Source organism: Plectropomus leopardus, chromosome 2 (assembly GCF_008729295.1).
Source record: "Plectropomus leopardus isolate mb chromosome 2, YSFRI_Pleo_2.0, whole genome shotgun sequence".
Lineage (NCBI taxonomy): Eukaryota > Metazoa > Chordata > Actinopteri > Perciformes > Serranidae > Plectropomus > Plectropomus leopardus.
The window spans coordinates 30604027-30617983 of record NC_056464.1 but is presented as its reverse complement, the minus strand read 5'-3'; the positions used below and the strand labels follow the sequence as shown (position 1 = coordinate 30617983).

Here is a 13957-nt window from a genome sequence, read left to right as displayed (position 1 = left end):
TGTGTTATCAGTTTCACTGAGACTCTTTGAAGGCTTTTCCTCAGCTTTGTACTTTATTCTGTAAATGAAAATTTAATCTCCAGATCAAGGACAGAGAGCCTCAATTATCTGTGTCTCCACAACATATGTCTAGACAATCTTTTTTTATTATTCCTCCTTTGGTTTTTGTTTATCTCTTACTTTTTCCTTTTTGAATGAGGAATCAGGCGAGGAGGGGGCAGAAATGACATTTTCAATAAGAAAGATTTATGGATGCTATCTGACCCAGAAATGTGAGGATTCCTACAGTAGTTTTGCCTTGAATACTCCCCTCGCAGGACTTAGAAGTTCTGTTTCATAAAATATGTCTTTGTGATTACCGGGACGTCAAGCAGTCTTAAAAATATTCAAGAAACCTGCCTGACATGAATTATGTTTTTAAACTATCAGAGGCACATGCATAGGTAATCCAGAAGTCGTGGTGCCCAAACACCTCTGAAATATTGTTTTATCACAGTAAAGAGCTGTGCAGGTCCCATGAGCAATGAGACAATAAGTTCCACTGTAAACACTGCACCGATGTACACTAATGACTGCACCGATCCCCTGAGCCGGGCTGCAACATTTATGAAAACATATCAACGGAGAGTCAACACAGAAGTTAGTGACATGGAAACATGTCATCTGAGGAGTGTTTTGTCAAACGACATGCTCTTAGAGGGGAAACGCTGCCGCTGAGCTGTCATTCATGCGGCTTTTAATGCTCAAATGCCCCTCATCTGACCTGAGAGCTGAATTAGCTCAGCAGGGGCTCCGGTGATGATCTACTAACCGCCAGTCATTAAAATATTACCTTTCACCGCATCACCACTGTGAACAACACCTACCGTTGTGCTGAAGCCAATTTCCATCCTTTTCCTGTTTCATATCCCCTCTATCCCTTTTAACCACACTTAACACTCTTTTCCACTTAGTGTTGCCCATATTCAGCGAGCCCCCCTGGGGACGAGCTGTGCATATATGTCGGGGGAGGAGAGGAGGGAGAGTGCGGGCTATTAAACAAAAAAAATCAGGAGTCAACTTTGCCTCACACTTATTCCTCTAACCACTACTCTCGAAGCGCTTTCAGTATTAGCGCCTGTTCGGCCGGTGGTGGTGGTGACTGCGGTGGTTGCAGAGAGGCACCGCTTTATACGTGCGCTCTTTTTTAATGCAAGCCACTGGATTAAACACAGCTCTGGGACACAGATTGGGTCATGCATTAGGAAAGGCTTGATTGGCCCAACAGATGGGTTTCAGTGAAGAAGAAAGGTTTAATCAATCCAGTTTGCACACTGTTCACTGAGATTTTGTAGCCGAGAGGAGGAAAAGAGAGGAAAGAGAGAGCAGAAGGCTGGGTGATATTAAATAAATGTTCACATCCTCTAATTGATTTATTTGTTGTTGTGTCGGGGTTTTTATTGACCGGAGCAAACACAGTTAGCCCCGTTTGAATTCATTCTGCAGTGAAAAAGAAAAGCTACTATAAAGTTACTACAGATACATATAGTAGATTGTGTGAGTTTAAAATGGCATCTGGGCCGGCGTTTCTCTGGTGGCCTGAAGCCAATAGCATGCAGTGCACATGTAGCAACAGCTGTGATCATTAGATTAGCAGTAACAGGGAGCCCTCAGGTCAGTGCACACTTGTCTACATGCTGCTGGAAAACAGTTATTCATTACCAGGCCAATACACAGGTTTTGGGGTTTTTTTCAACAGTGGTAACAAAATATGACAAATTGACCATTTGCTAAAGCACCTCTCCCAAACAATTATGGTCCAATCACAGCTTAGCAACAGTAGCTAGGAAAAGCAGGTTTGTCAAGGTTTGGATTTGTCCACATGGAGAGCCTTTTACAATGCATTTCAACACAAAAAGCACAAAAGCAAAATTGTAAGAAATGCATTGAGCAGTGTTTTTCTTTCCTTTTTCTTTGCTTCAGCTAGATACACTGCCTCGCAGCTGTGTGCCAAAACACACCAGCCAAGTTGCACTTACAGTTTACATCCATGTTTGCGAAAACATGGACGCTTCACACACATCTCTCCCCAAGCAGCACATAAGATCTGTACAGTACAAAACAATAATATATAGCCAAAACCATGTTTTATGAGGTCACTGTGAACTTGACATTTGACCTTCAACCACCATATTCTAATCACCTCATTCTCTAAATCTGAGAAAACCCGCCATAGGTGCCCTTGCGCTCCTTGAATTATGTCGTTACAGCATCATTTCAACCTGGCGCTGTCCTGCATCGTTTGACGTGAGCACGACAGCTTCAGTCCGGCCACTTCTCCTGCAATGTTGCCCGTCCACCCATCGGGCGGACGCAGCAGGTACTGTTCAGCTGTCCACCGGCGTTTAACAACACTGCGTACAGTTCTGCGTGGCCGTTATCTCACACGGCACCGTCAAACAGCGATCTATGCACGCAAGAGAAGTGCCTTTAGGTGTCGGGCTCTTACGCCAAAAACACTGACAAAGTGGCGTAAGTGACAAAGGGCTGACATGGTGTATTTTCTAATAGCTGTTGAGTTACACCATTTTTGCATCATTAAAATGCATTGCATTGTGGGATTGTTAGTCAAAAGGACATGCAGGGACACTGCTTTGTTGTTCCACTGAGAATTATGTGAGAGATAATGTGGGTAATGTTTTTTTACTGGAGACTGAGACGGATATAAATACTGTGCGGAGACAGAGGTCAGTTGGCTACAGCGGCTGGTGGACACACAGCTAGTTTCTGGTCCTTCAAAGGTCACAGAAACAAAAATGTAACATTATAATGTTTGCTTTCTTGACGTACACTTACCTCATTATGTTAAAACATTTGAAAGTCACCACATTTTTTAGTGAGTGTAATATTTCAGATGTGAAGTATCAAAGGTAAAAAAGTGGTCTGTGGACTTAACATATCATAAAACTGTATTAGACAATGCTTCTGATTCATTTAAAAAAGAATGTAGATATTTTTGTTTTCCAGTGCTTGTTTGAATTAAATTATTTCTTTTTCTTTTTTTAATACAGCATTTTAACATTGTGCTAACCATTGCACATCACTTTAATTACAGATCATTTAATTTTAGAAAACAGTTGTATACATTTGTGTACATTACAATTTGTATATTTATCAAAGAGACTTTAACCTTTTATTTGCTGCTATTTAGGATATTTGAACATTAATAATTCCATTAATATGTGAGAGTGAAAGTGTGCCAGCCAATCCCAGTCTCCCCAGCACAATGTAATACGTCGGGTGAGATTTTGGAACAAATCTGTTAGGACTGATTCTAAAAGCCTTTGCTCTTGTTATGTTAAAAAACAAAAAAAAAACCAACCCAGAACAAAACAAAAAAAATACTATTTATAAATACGAACAAGTTTTAGCTGTATTAGGCTACATTGTATTTGACTAAGCAGCTATACAGGGTTATTTTTACAGGAATAACAGTCTGATGTTCAGTGTTTCCTTTTTCTGCTTACAACTGAAAAATTAACACTGCAATACAGGAATAATCTGTTTCTTTATGTCCATGTCTCCTGCATGGATTATTAATTTTTTACCCAGGACATGTCACTCTAGCCTCAGTATTTAAAATCATTTAGGCTGTGCAGCTATTGCACATGAAAACATTTGAAAATGAGTATCCATGTCAGCCAAAGCAAGCGTTATCGACTGTGTTATCTATTGACCTAATGTCTTATTAATAGTAATAACTACTATAAGTAATAACAGTAACAGTTAGCAAAATCAATGGTTGATGGCTGGAAACTTGCGGCCTGCTGTAAATCGAATACCCTGTGAGAGCGACAGTCAATCTGGACCTAAATTTGACTGATAAACACAGTGGATCTAGTCATCTATTATCTTTTAATGCAGCAATATGCCGTAAACGTGTCGACACCACAGTGGACATGCTGTGATTGAACTGTCAACAGTTAACATGATCAATAATGGGATGAATGACACCTAACGATTCATAAATTAGTTACTCTGACAAGCTCTGGGGAAAGAAAATCACACAGCAGGAACAACAGAAGTTGTGTCTAAAGTTGTGGCAGAACGTGCCGCTGACGGTTTCACAGCAGAGTGATGACAGCTGATCTGAGCTGATGGGAAGTCAATGGAGGCTTATTTCTACATGTGTTTTTTAAATCGACTCGATGATTGACGTTTCTCTGGAAGCGTGATTTAAGGGGGAGATGAAGATGAAAAACATCACAGTCCTCGTCAGTGTATTTTAATGAGTTGCTTCAAGGAATAAAAAAAAAGATCTGTCTTTACATATTGAAGGACCTGTACGCTGTCCTTTACGACAGTTCTCCAATTCCTAAATTTTTCCATAAGACAAAGCATCTCAGATCAACACTGAGTGAATAGATTCACTCATGAATTCAAAACAAGCTGATATTTCATGTTTGTGCTGTCACACTGCAAAGAAAAAACACAAGCTCTGGCTTTGTTTTTGGTTCCTCTTCAATCAGTCTTCCATTGTGTGCTTAAAATAGTCGTCACAATTTCACCACTTTTTTCCAACCTCGGATTTATTTGGCCTGTGACTGCGCATGTTAATACTTTATTTAGCCTGTATGCTAAATAGATTGTATAAGCTTGCTAAACATAATATCAGAGGTGTAAGTAACGGGGTACACGGATAACAAATCAATAACCGTTTACATGTCATTTTTTCCTCTCCTCCTGCTCGTTCATTTCTCACCAATAGTATTTTTAGGGGTGATAATGTTGCCTGAAAGCTTAAGATAATAACATTAACTAACTATACACTTAAATGTTCCCACTAATGCAGTTATCTGCATACATAATAGATGCACAGGTGGCAATGTTACGTTGATATTAAAAAAAAACCGCAGCCACAGCCAGTGTCGTGTCACTTCGAGTTGACTCGGGGCCGCATGGACAACAAGCAACAAGCGATGAACAAGCGGAGCTTAAAAAAATATATTGTACAAAAGTGAGCAATAGTTAAAACAATGATTAAAAAAGAAGGTTAAACCTTTTCCAGCTTTCACTTGTACGTTTTCTTGTCTGTCAAAATTGATGATTTTATTTTCAACTCATTTTACTTTCTGTCATAAGTAGGTCTAAGTCTTAAATGGTGAGATGGATTACCTACTTTTTAAGTTCTGTTCGCTGAATAAACGTTTTTGTGCGATAACTAACTACTGGAATGGCTTTGATTTAATGAGATTAGGGGGTATTTGAATGGAGACAGAACCATCTAGTGGTTATATAGCGCAACTGCGATAGAAAAAGATCATAAATCGTGTAACCGGGTACACGTCGGTTAGAAGTCCCGTTTACACGTGTAGAAAAAATTGTAAACGTTGACACCCCTAGTAAGCACTGTGTTAAGCTCAAAACCACACACACACAAAAAAAACACAAAGTTGTAACCTCTTGGGCTGAAAAATGAAGCCAACACAAAAGTGCCAAAAAAAGTGCAGTTCCTCAAACGGCCACTTGAGGCCACAGGTGAGTGCCGTCCATTGATGAATTGCTAACACGACAACAGTGCTGGTTAGTTAACGAAACCGTCCCAGGCATCTAACCAAAAACCTATTCAGAATTCCCACTGACTCTGAGACACTGGAACCAGGAGTGCTAAAATGCTAACTAATTTCAGGGATTTAGGACTCATTCCTGCACTGCCCTATTCAGTTTTTACAGTAAATGCATTCTGTTTTAATGGTTTTAAGCCTATTTTCACTTGAGAAAAATAGCATTAGCATTGTAATCACCATAGATAGTAATTGCAACATGCTAACCAAGCTAGCGTAAAGGTTAGCCCTGCTCTCTCATCCAGATATGGTCACTTCTGGCTAATAAATAAACAAAATGCTGAAAACTTCAAAACAGTCCACAAACCAGGGTGACGTCATGGTGGCAACATTAATTATTTTATTTATTTTTTTTTCTACAGTCTATGACACACACACACACACACACACACACACACACACACACACACACAGACAAACACATTGCTAACAGAATCTAAACCATTACTTGATCCAGGAGCTTATTTACCAATTAGATGGTCAAGGCCTTTCTTTCTTTCTTCGCTGTTTACTGGTTGCGTATTAAAATCCGTCTGTACACAGAAGTAAGATAAAGGAGGTGTGTATTATTGTAGCTGGCTACTTCTTTGTCCTCTAACATTCAGAGTAACCTGGAGAGCAGTTTGACATGTTGCTGACTGCTGACTCAAAGGCTTTTTCGCCTCCTCTCCTCATTTCCTTGCTTCTCCTCTCATGTCTTTTTTTTCTGTTTGTTGTATTCTCTGCATCCTCATCTCTCCGTCCTTTCCTTCTCCTTCTCTACCTCCGTCCTCTCTGGCAGCTGTCTGTTCAGCTACCTGCGAGTACAGTATCACCTTCCAGACAGCGGTGTGTACTGTGCAGCTCACAGGAATAAGCCTCTTTCCTGGACTACTGTTTCTGCAGCAAGAGGTGCAGATAAGGAGGAGAGAGGTCTGCTGTGAGATTCACCTTTTTTTCATTTAGAGAGAAAAGCGAAAGCGCGGCAAAGCATTAGCATGGATCAAGTGAATAATCTGCAGACATGAATGTAAAATAGGCACACAAGATTTCTTCTCTCCACTATAAAAACACTGCGCAAACCCAGTGCAGATTTGCTCTCTTTGAAGAATGAAATATTCTAGGAAAACCTGAAATTTATTCTAAATGCTTATTCTAAGCTTATTCTAAATGTGCATGTTGTCTTCTGTTCTTTTAACAGACTTCACGTTCAGTTTCTCTTGAATCTGATCAAAGCATTTCCACCTCCTGTATTTTTTCCTGTTGTCTCTTACATTCAATTCTCATGTAGAACAACATACCATCCCTTCGTCCTCGCAGCAGGTAAGGCAGCCAGATAAACAATATGCACTAGAATATCATCTGAATAATAAAAACACATGTTTTTGCAAGTGAACTGAACTGAGGCAGGTCACAGTGACAATAGTCAGAAATATGAAGAGACACTAAGTGGGAGAGAAATGAGAAAACAAAATTGTTTCAAAATTTGTCCCCTTAAAGTCAATTTACAAAAGGAAGCCAAAGATTTAAAAAGGCAAAAAGATCATATCACTGCTTGTGGGTTTTTCCCCAGCTAATTTCCTGCTGCACCATTAATTGAAATATTATCATTATCACAATAATGCCAAGTGCAATAGGCCTATCCAAATCTCAGGAGCTGCAGTTTTGATGACAGTAAAATGTGTCATAACATACCATTATAAATGAAGCCTTGTGGTGCTACAGAGATGCCCCAGCCTACAAATCATAATTAATGTCTGAGGGAAAATGCTGGTTTGGTACAGACACCAGTGACAATCACATCATATATATATATATTTTTTTTAGTTTAATGGAAAACTGGTAATTCCCACAAAACTACAAAAACCAGGAACTCATATCACAGTTGCAGGATAGGTCAAAATAACCATTTTATGATTTTTTTCCTAAATTCTGCAGCCCTAAAGATTACCATGTTTAATATGTAGAAAAAACAAAGAGAAAAAAAATACACATTGCAGTTTAGCAGGGTTACGTGACAGACTATTTCTTGGCCTGGCGCAGTAACTTCCTGGTGTCTCTGGAGATTGCCTGGCAACCGCAAAGCCATTACAAGACTTCAGGATCTCCCTTGTCTCTCCCAAAAACTGTCCGACACACGAACAAGATATAATGTGTTCAGAGGTGCTCGTATGCAGATTTTGTTACCTTCAGCCAAAGCCAGGCAAGCTGATTCCCCCTGTTTTCAGTCTGTATGCTAAGCTAAACCAACTGTCTGTAGCTTCATATTTACCGTCCAGTTATGATAGTGGTGATGAGCATATCTACTCAAACTGTTGAAACATTGCTTTTATTTACCCTTCCTTCTCTGGATAAAGCACTTGCTCATGGCTACATGTGTCATTCTGGTTGATAAATGTATTCATAAAATTGTCCTTGGATCATTTAGAGATTAACAAACTATTAAAGATGATGCCTCTGAGGACCTTGTAAACTAACCACGTCAGTCAAAGATTCCTGGCACACTAACTGGTCATCTCTCAGAAGTGGCGCTCAGTAATGATCTGTTATTGACATCCTCCTGTAACCTGAGAGGCTCGTCATATTGAGTCACTCTCAGCTCTGTTATGCTGCATTATGAAGGACGACTAAGACGTGTCACCTAACAGACAAACACAAGACAAACAGGACAGCAGCTCCGACCCCTCTGATGCTCACGCAGGAGTGCACAAACTGAGATAACATTAACTACAATAGTCAGCATGAGTTAAGCCATATCTTTCAATCAATAATCCCTCATGTGGTCGTAATTTTTTTTTTATTTGCTTGTTTTGTAATTTAAATATTCGCACAGGTGTCTTAGCCAGAGGGAAAACCCTTTCAAGCATGTGTATTTTTACATATGATATAATTAATATGATATTTTTGATTTTGATTTTTTTTTGTTTGTACTGTTAAAAACGGGTAAAGTCTGATTTCACTGTAAAGCAGCATGCAGCATATTAATTCACTGAGCCCCTCCTTAAACCGCTCTCTCTTTCTCTCAGTTAATCATTGGTGCACCCTGTGGTCCCTCTGCCTTCGTGACACTAGGCGACAGCTGCTGCGGGAGGGTGAGCTCTGTGCCAGGGACAGTTAGTGACAATCCGCCAGTACACACAACGTGACAGGGCTAACTGTCAGCATCACACAGCCAACGTTATCAAGCACATATTAACAGGTTTAACAACAGAGTTGAGCTGTTTTGGTGTTGCCGTGAGTATGTTCAGATTGTTTAACGGCTCGGTGTCAGATGTTAGCAACCGTGTTAACTTGTGTTAACTGTGCCGTGACGTTAAACTAACCATTCACCAGGAGGAGAGTGGCCAAATCTTCCAATATTTATTGTTTATTACTACCTAAGCTAAAAAGCAAAAAAAAAAAATAGCGTTCAGGCATCCCTGATATTGATGTTAATGTATTTCAATTAAACTGACCAAACTTCAATGGAAAGTTCCACATCAGCTGCAGCCATCTTGGTCGTGATGTCATCACATACTCTACGTAAAGCATGAAGTTGTCAGTCAGTGTCTAAAACACGCCCCATATTGGACAACAGTTGTAATTGGCCCGACCCAAGCCGGGTTACCCGGGCCACCTGGATTCTGTCTGAAGGGGTAAGGGGACCAGACACATCTGCCACAGCAAATAAAACACGAGTTTGCAGATTCTGCTGGATGTTATGGTACAGCAGGTAGAGTTGACAGATGCACATGATGTTCATTGTGCAGTCAAGCAAAAAATCAGGAGTCTGCTAATTGATATTCATACCATATTCAGAGAATAATAGAAGCCAAAGGCTGTCTGGAATGGGAAGAAAAAATAGAAAACTGTATCTTCAACTGCACAACATCCATTTAAAAAGTGTCTGCAAAACTGTAAAGAATGGATCTTTTGATAAGACGAGACATTGAAATCTGACAATTCTTGTAAAACCCTTGAATTATGCTGCTGACAGAATATTTTAGATGAAGTAGCAATGTTTATAAAATTTGTTTTCCTTTCTGCCTTGCAAAACGAAAGCCACGCCACTTTCTTCAGTGGCACTGAACATGGGCATTGGACACAAATCACATTGTGCTGATCTCTTGAATGAGGACATATTTTTAGGGATACCAGGCTGCACGCTGATATCAACCCTTACGTCATTCACTGCAAGTGGAGTGCTATTTCAAAAAACGACAGGTTTGTGTGTTTGCATGGGATCATCACATACAAACACTCTCTCTTTCTCTAACACACACCCCCCACACACACACACATGCACACACACACACACACACACACACACATACGCACAGCCACATGACTCAGGCACACGGTGGAAAACGGCAGCCTCCAACACGCAGACATCTGGTGTGTGAAGATGACTTCTTCCTCACACATCTACATCTGCCTCCTTCGCTCTTATCACACAGACATACAAAAACACAGAAACAGAAGAAACACACAAACACAAGTATACATCAAACAACATGCTGCACATACCACAGCTGTACAGAAACAAACGGCTTTTACAGCACTGAATGAACGCTGTTATCAGATCAAGTCGGCCATCTTTTAACCAGGGAGCCAGCTTCCACATTCAAAATGGTGAATATTGATTTGTCTATTAGCGTCTGCATCTTTTATTCCTATCCATGTCACATTCAGCGGCGTCTAACCCTCCATCCCTTTGTCAGTGTGGCTGTAGCTTATGCTGCATTTGAGTGAGGTGGGATCAATCTGTCTAACAACATGACAGCTCAGAGCAGCGGGCTGGAAGTGGTGATGTGTTCAAACCCTTGGTGGTGGATGTTTCCTGTTGATTTTTGTTGTTGTGTCTTGGAATTGCATCTCAGGTGAAATTTGGATTCTATGCATTTTGGAAATTACAGCGTAGAAAAGAAGGAAAGCAGAAAGACAGAGAAAGAAAAGACTGTGTTCCACTTCTGTCTCCTCTTTTTATTGTCATTTGTCTTTTTAATTAGTGAGAAGACATTTTTGTAAGTGCCACATGCAAATTGATTTACTTGCGTTCATTTAAGGAAGGATTATGCAGAAGTATTTCTTTAAACATAATGAATGCAAATATTACATGTACCTGCAAAATGTTACTCTTAGCATATTTATTTTTGTTTGTTTGCTTTTTGGGGGGCTAAATCATGTTCTTCATTTCAAGCATTCAACACCAAATTAAATTGGAATCAATGATTTACCACAATGTTGCCCATCACCTTAGAGCTGCAATGCATTTTAGGGCTACTTGGGAGAAGCGGAGCAAGCTGAGAACATGGCGAACTCACTGTCACTATTACCACATTGTGCAAACTTCGAGCAACATTTGCATTTATGTGAACCTGTGTATCTGTCCAACACTCAGTCTCCTGTAAGCTTTGGTCTGGTTTCCACCACCTACTGAGGGAAACAATCTGGCTCTTTAGCCACCGAATACTGCATTGTATTGCTGCATTCGGAAATAGACCGGGGCAGTATCACAGTATAGAAATCCTGACTGTTTTATTTCCAATACTGTCAAAAACACAGATGCTCCTCTTTTTATAAAACTGAGGGGATGCACACAGCAAGAAGTCAGTCTTGGCGACTGTGAGTGGTGGGGAAATCATTACGGTATTTGTAAACAGCTGGCCAGAGGGAGAGAGACAGCAGGGGAAAATAGCAGTAGCTCCAACATATTTTAACATCAAACTCAATGAATTAAGGGTTTATTTTGACCAAACCTGAGTTGGTAGCTGTTTGAACAGTGGACTAACTAACTAGACAAGTCAGAGCCGTAACAGCTAGAGCATTGATTCCTTAGACTTATGTCTTCTCCGTTATTACTTCATCACCTTACGTGACTTTACGCACTGTGCAAGCATCAGAATTAAGACGGAATTTCATTCCTCCATAATGGCTGTGGGTGATCATTGTTTGCATAATCCTGTTTAAATCAATCTGAAATGAAGCATGAGCATTCATTATTTTTGCACCAGAAAGCCAAGGCTTCTGTCTTTCATGTCATCACATCGTACACTCATAATGATGTCACTGCACTGCGTTATCTTATCTAAAAATACGTTGTGGCACCAAAGAAATGAATGATGAATCCATGGCAACGTCTTTGCACTCACCTCATAAAAATGAGCATAACTCAAAAACTAAACAATGTACATAGTTCAAATAACTTAAGCAGTGTTAAGAAATATTTAGGTTATGTTTCTACATTCAAAAATCTTTTGGAAACATAATGTTTTGGGTTTCTTTTTTGTAAAATCTGATGATTTTTGTAATTTTTAATGACACTATTCAATACTTAAATCAATTATTATGGTTTATAGACTTACATAACCTTTTAGTATTGGTTGGGCAGATTTTTGGGATATAAGGCATTTAAAGATACTCCAAGAAATGACATCGCAATAGGCAAAAACAAAATGTAGGCACTAACAGACCATTTCTATCGTGTTCAAAGGATTAACCAATTGTTTTTGTAGCCTAAACCAGACGAAATAAAAAATGCAAACGCCAGTCTCTGGTGTCAAAGGCCGACCATCCACCCCAACTTCCTCACACACAGCAACCAAAATTCCCTCTTTATGTATTGAGCAAATCTTGTTGGCAACATATGAATGCATTTAATAGAAGGCAGGATTTATGACAGCATCGCACCTCATAGTTGTGAATTAAGCTGAACTACATCCTCACATATCCCAGTCTCCTTCAGTCACACATAACACACACACACAAACACCCTGTCATCACCCAAACATGCTCATAAGTGACAAGACAAGTGGGCGGTGTTTGAAGCGCTGCTGGAGACAGTGTGAAGCCTCCTTACTTGACTGGTTAATGAATTGGCAAAACCCCCCTACGTCCTCTGCCAAACAGCAGAGAGTATCAACAATATAGCCCTGGCATCTGTTTCTCAGCCAGGAGGGCACATCCCTCCGTCATCCTTCTGTTTTTTTTCTCCTTTCTATTTATTCATCATCACTTTTTCACAATCTTGTTTTTCTCCTGGAAGAGCAGCATGTTTCTAATTACCTCAGGGCTATTCATTACAAATGACACCCTCCACATTGCACTGCAGAGGTATTCTGAGTGCAGAAGAAAATGGAGTTTGCCTGCACACTGTGTTCTTCTGTATTGATGAAAAGGGAGATAGAGGGGAGGAAGGCTTTTATCTTTTGACAAAATGCTACGCCAGGGCATGAATATCTGCTTTTATTGTCAGACTCTCTTCTGTGTGAAGAACCTGTTAAAGGGAGTTGGTCTTGCTTGAGAGAACACAGAGAAAGTTTGATCTGCGGCGCTGAATCACCTGGTGGAGATATTCGCGATACAAGTGACGTGAGAAAGATTAATTACACCGCAAAAAGGATCAAACCCACAGGAAGCACTACATCTACACCACCACAGTACAACTGCTCTGCATTTCTGTTTCTGCTGGTGCTACAGTATGAGGACACACCATTTACCAGCTTTACGTTAAAGGAATGCTTCATGGTAATAGTCATGGCAATCAGACATCCGGCTGCCTGCCTCGCTTCTGGCCAGAAATTAAATAAACATATTCAATCAGCCCCCAATGATGTGCAATATTTACCTCCTGCTAGTTAAGGCATAGCGAGTACAGCTGTCGACAAGGCTAATATTGCAATCACACAATCAATAGCGTGACGTGATTGCTTTGTCCTGGCTGTTCTCAGGGAGTTTAATGTTTGTTGGTTCTGTTAAACAGAGCTGGGCCAAAATGTACTTTGAGACAGCTGTTAGCAGGTCTCAATGTGATCGCTGCAGAGTTTTAAAACACAAAGACAGAAATGTAAGAGAAATTCGAAAATTCTGAAAAAAGAAAGATAACAATGTATCTTCCTGAACATTCAGAAGTGATCAGGGTTACGTGTTTTAAAGGTCAAAGGATGAGGATGGAGTTTGAAAAATGAGAAATAAGATTCAGTCTGCAGCCACGCTAGTGGCTCTTACACCTTATCACCAACATAGAACAGGCTTTGTTCTGGTTCCTGCACTTTATTTTGAACCATTTGAGCATTTCCACCAAAAATAAAGTGGTTTGCAACCTGAAAAGTTGTTTCTCAATAGCACGTTTTCCTTGACTTGAAAGGCGAACCATAGCATCATCAATGGGCGTGTTATATTTTACATGTTGGAAAGAGAGGATGGAGTCTGCAGGTAATAGTTTTCTAGGGTGCCAGGGTATGCAACGGCATGGATTTTCATGGTACAATTACTGTCACTAGAAATATCACAGTATCATATAATCACTGTAATAATTATCACTCACAAAGACCATACAGGAATAAAATAGAGGGTTTTTTTGGTTCAATAAATGCTTTATATTAATTGAAATTGAA

At 40.0% G+C, this 13957-nt stretch overlaps 1 protein-coding gene across 2 annotated transcripts in view; it reads right to left on the bottom strand.

Annotated features, from left to right (window-relative positions):
- tafa3a (TAFA chemokine like family member 3a) overlaps window positions 1–13957 on the bottom strand; it is a 154665-nt gene that overhangs the window by 85845 nt on the left and 54863 nt on the right. The window lies entirely within an intron of this gene.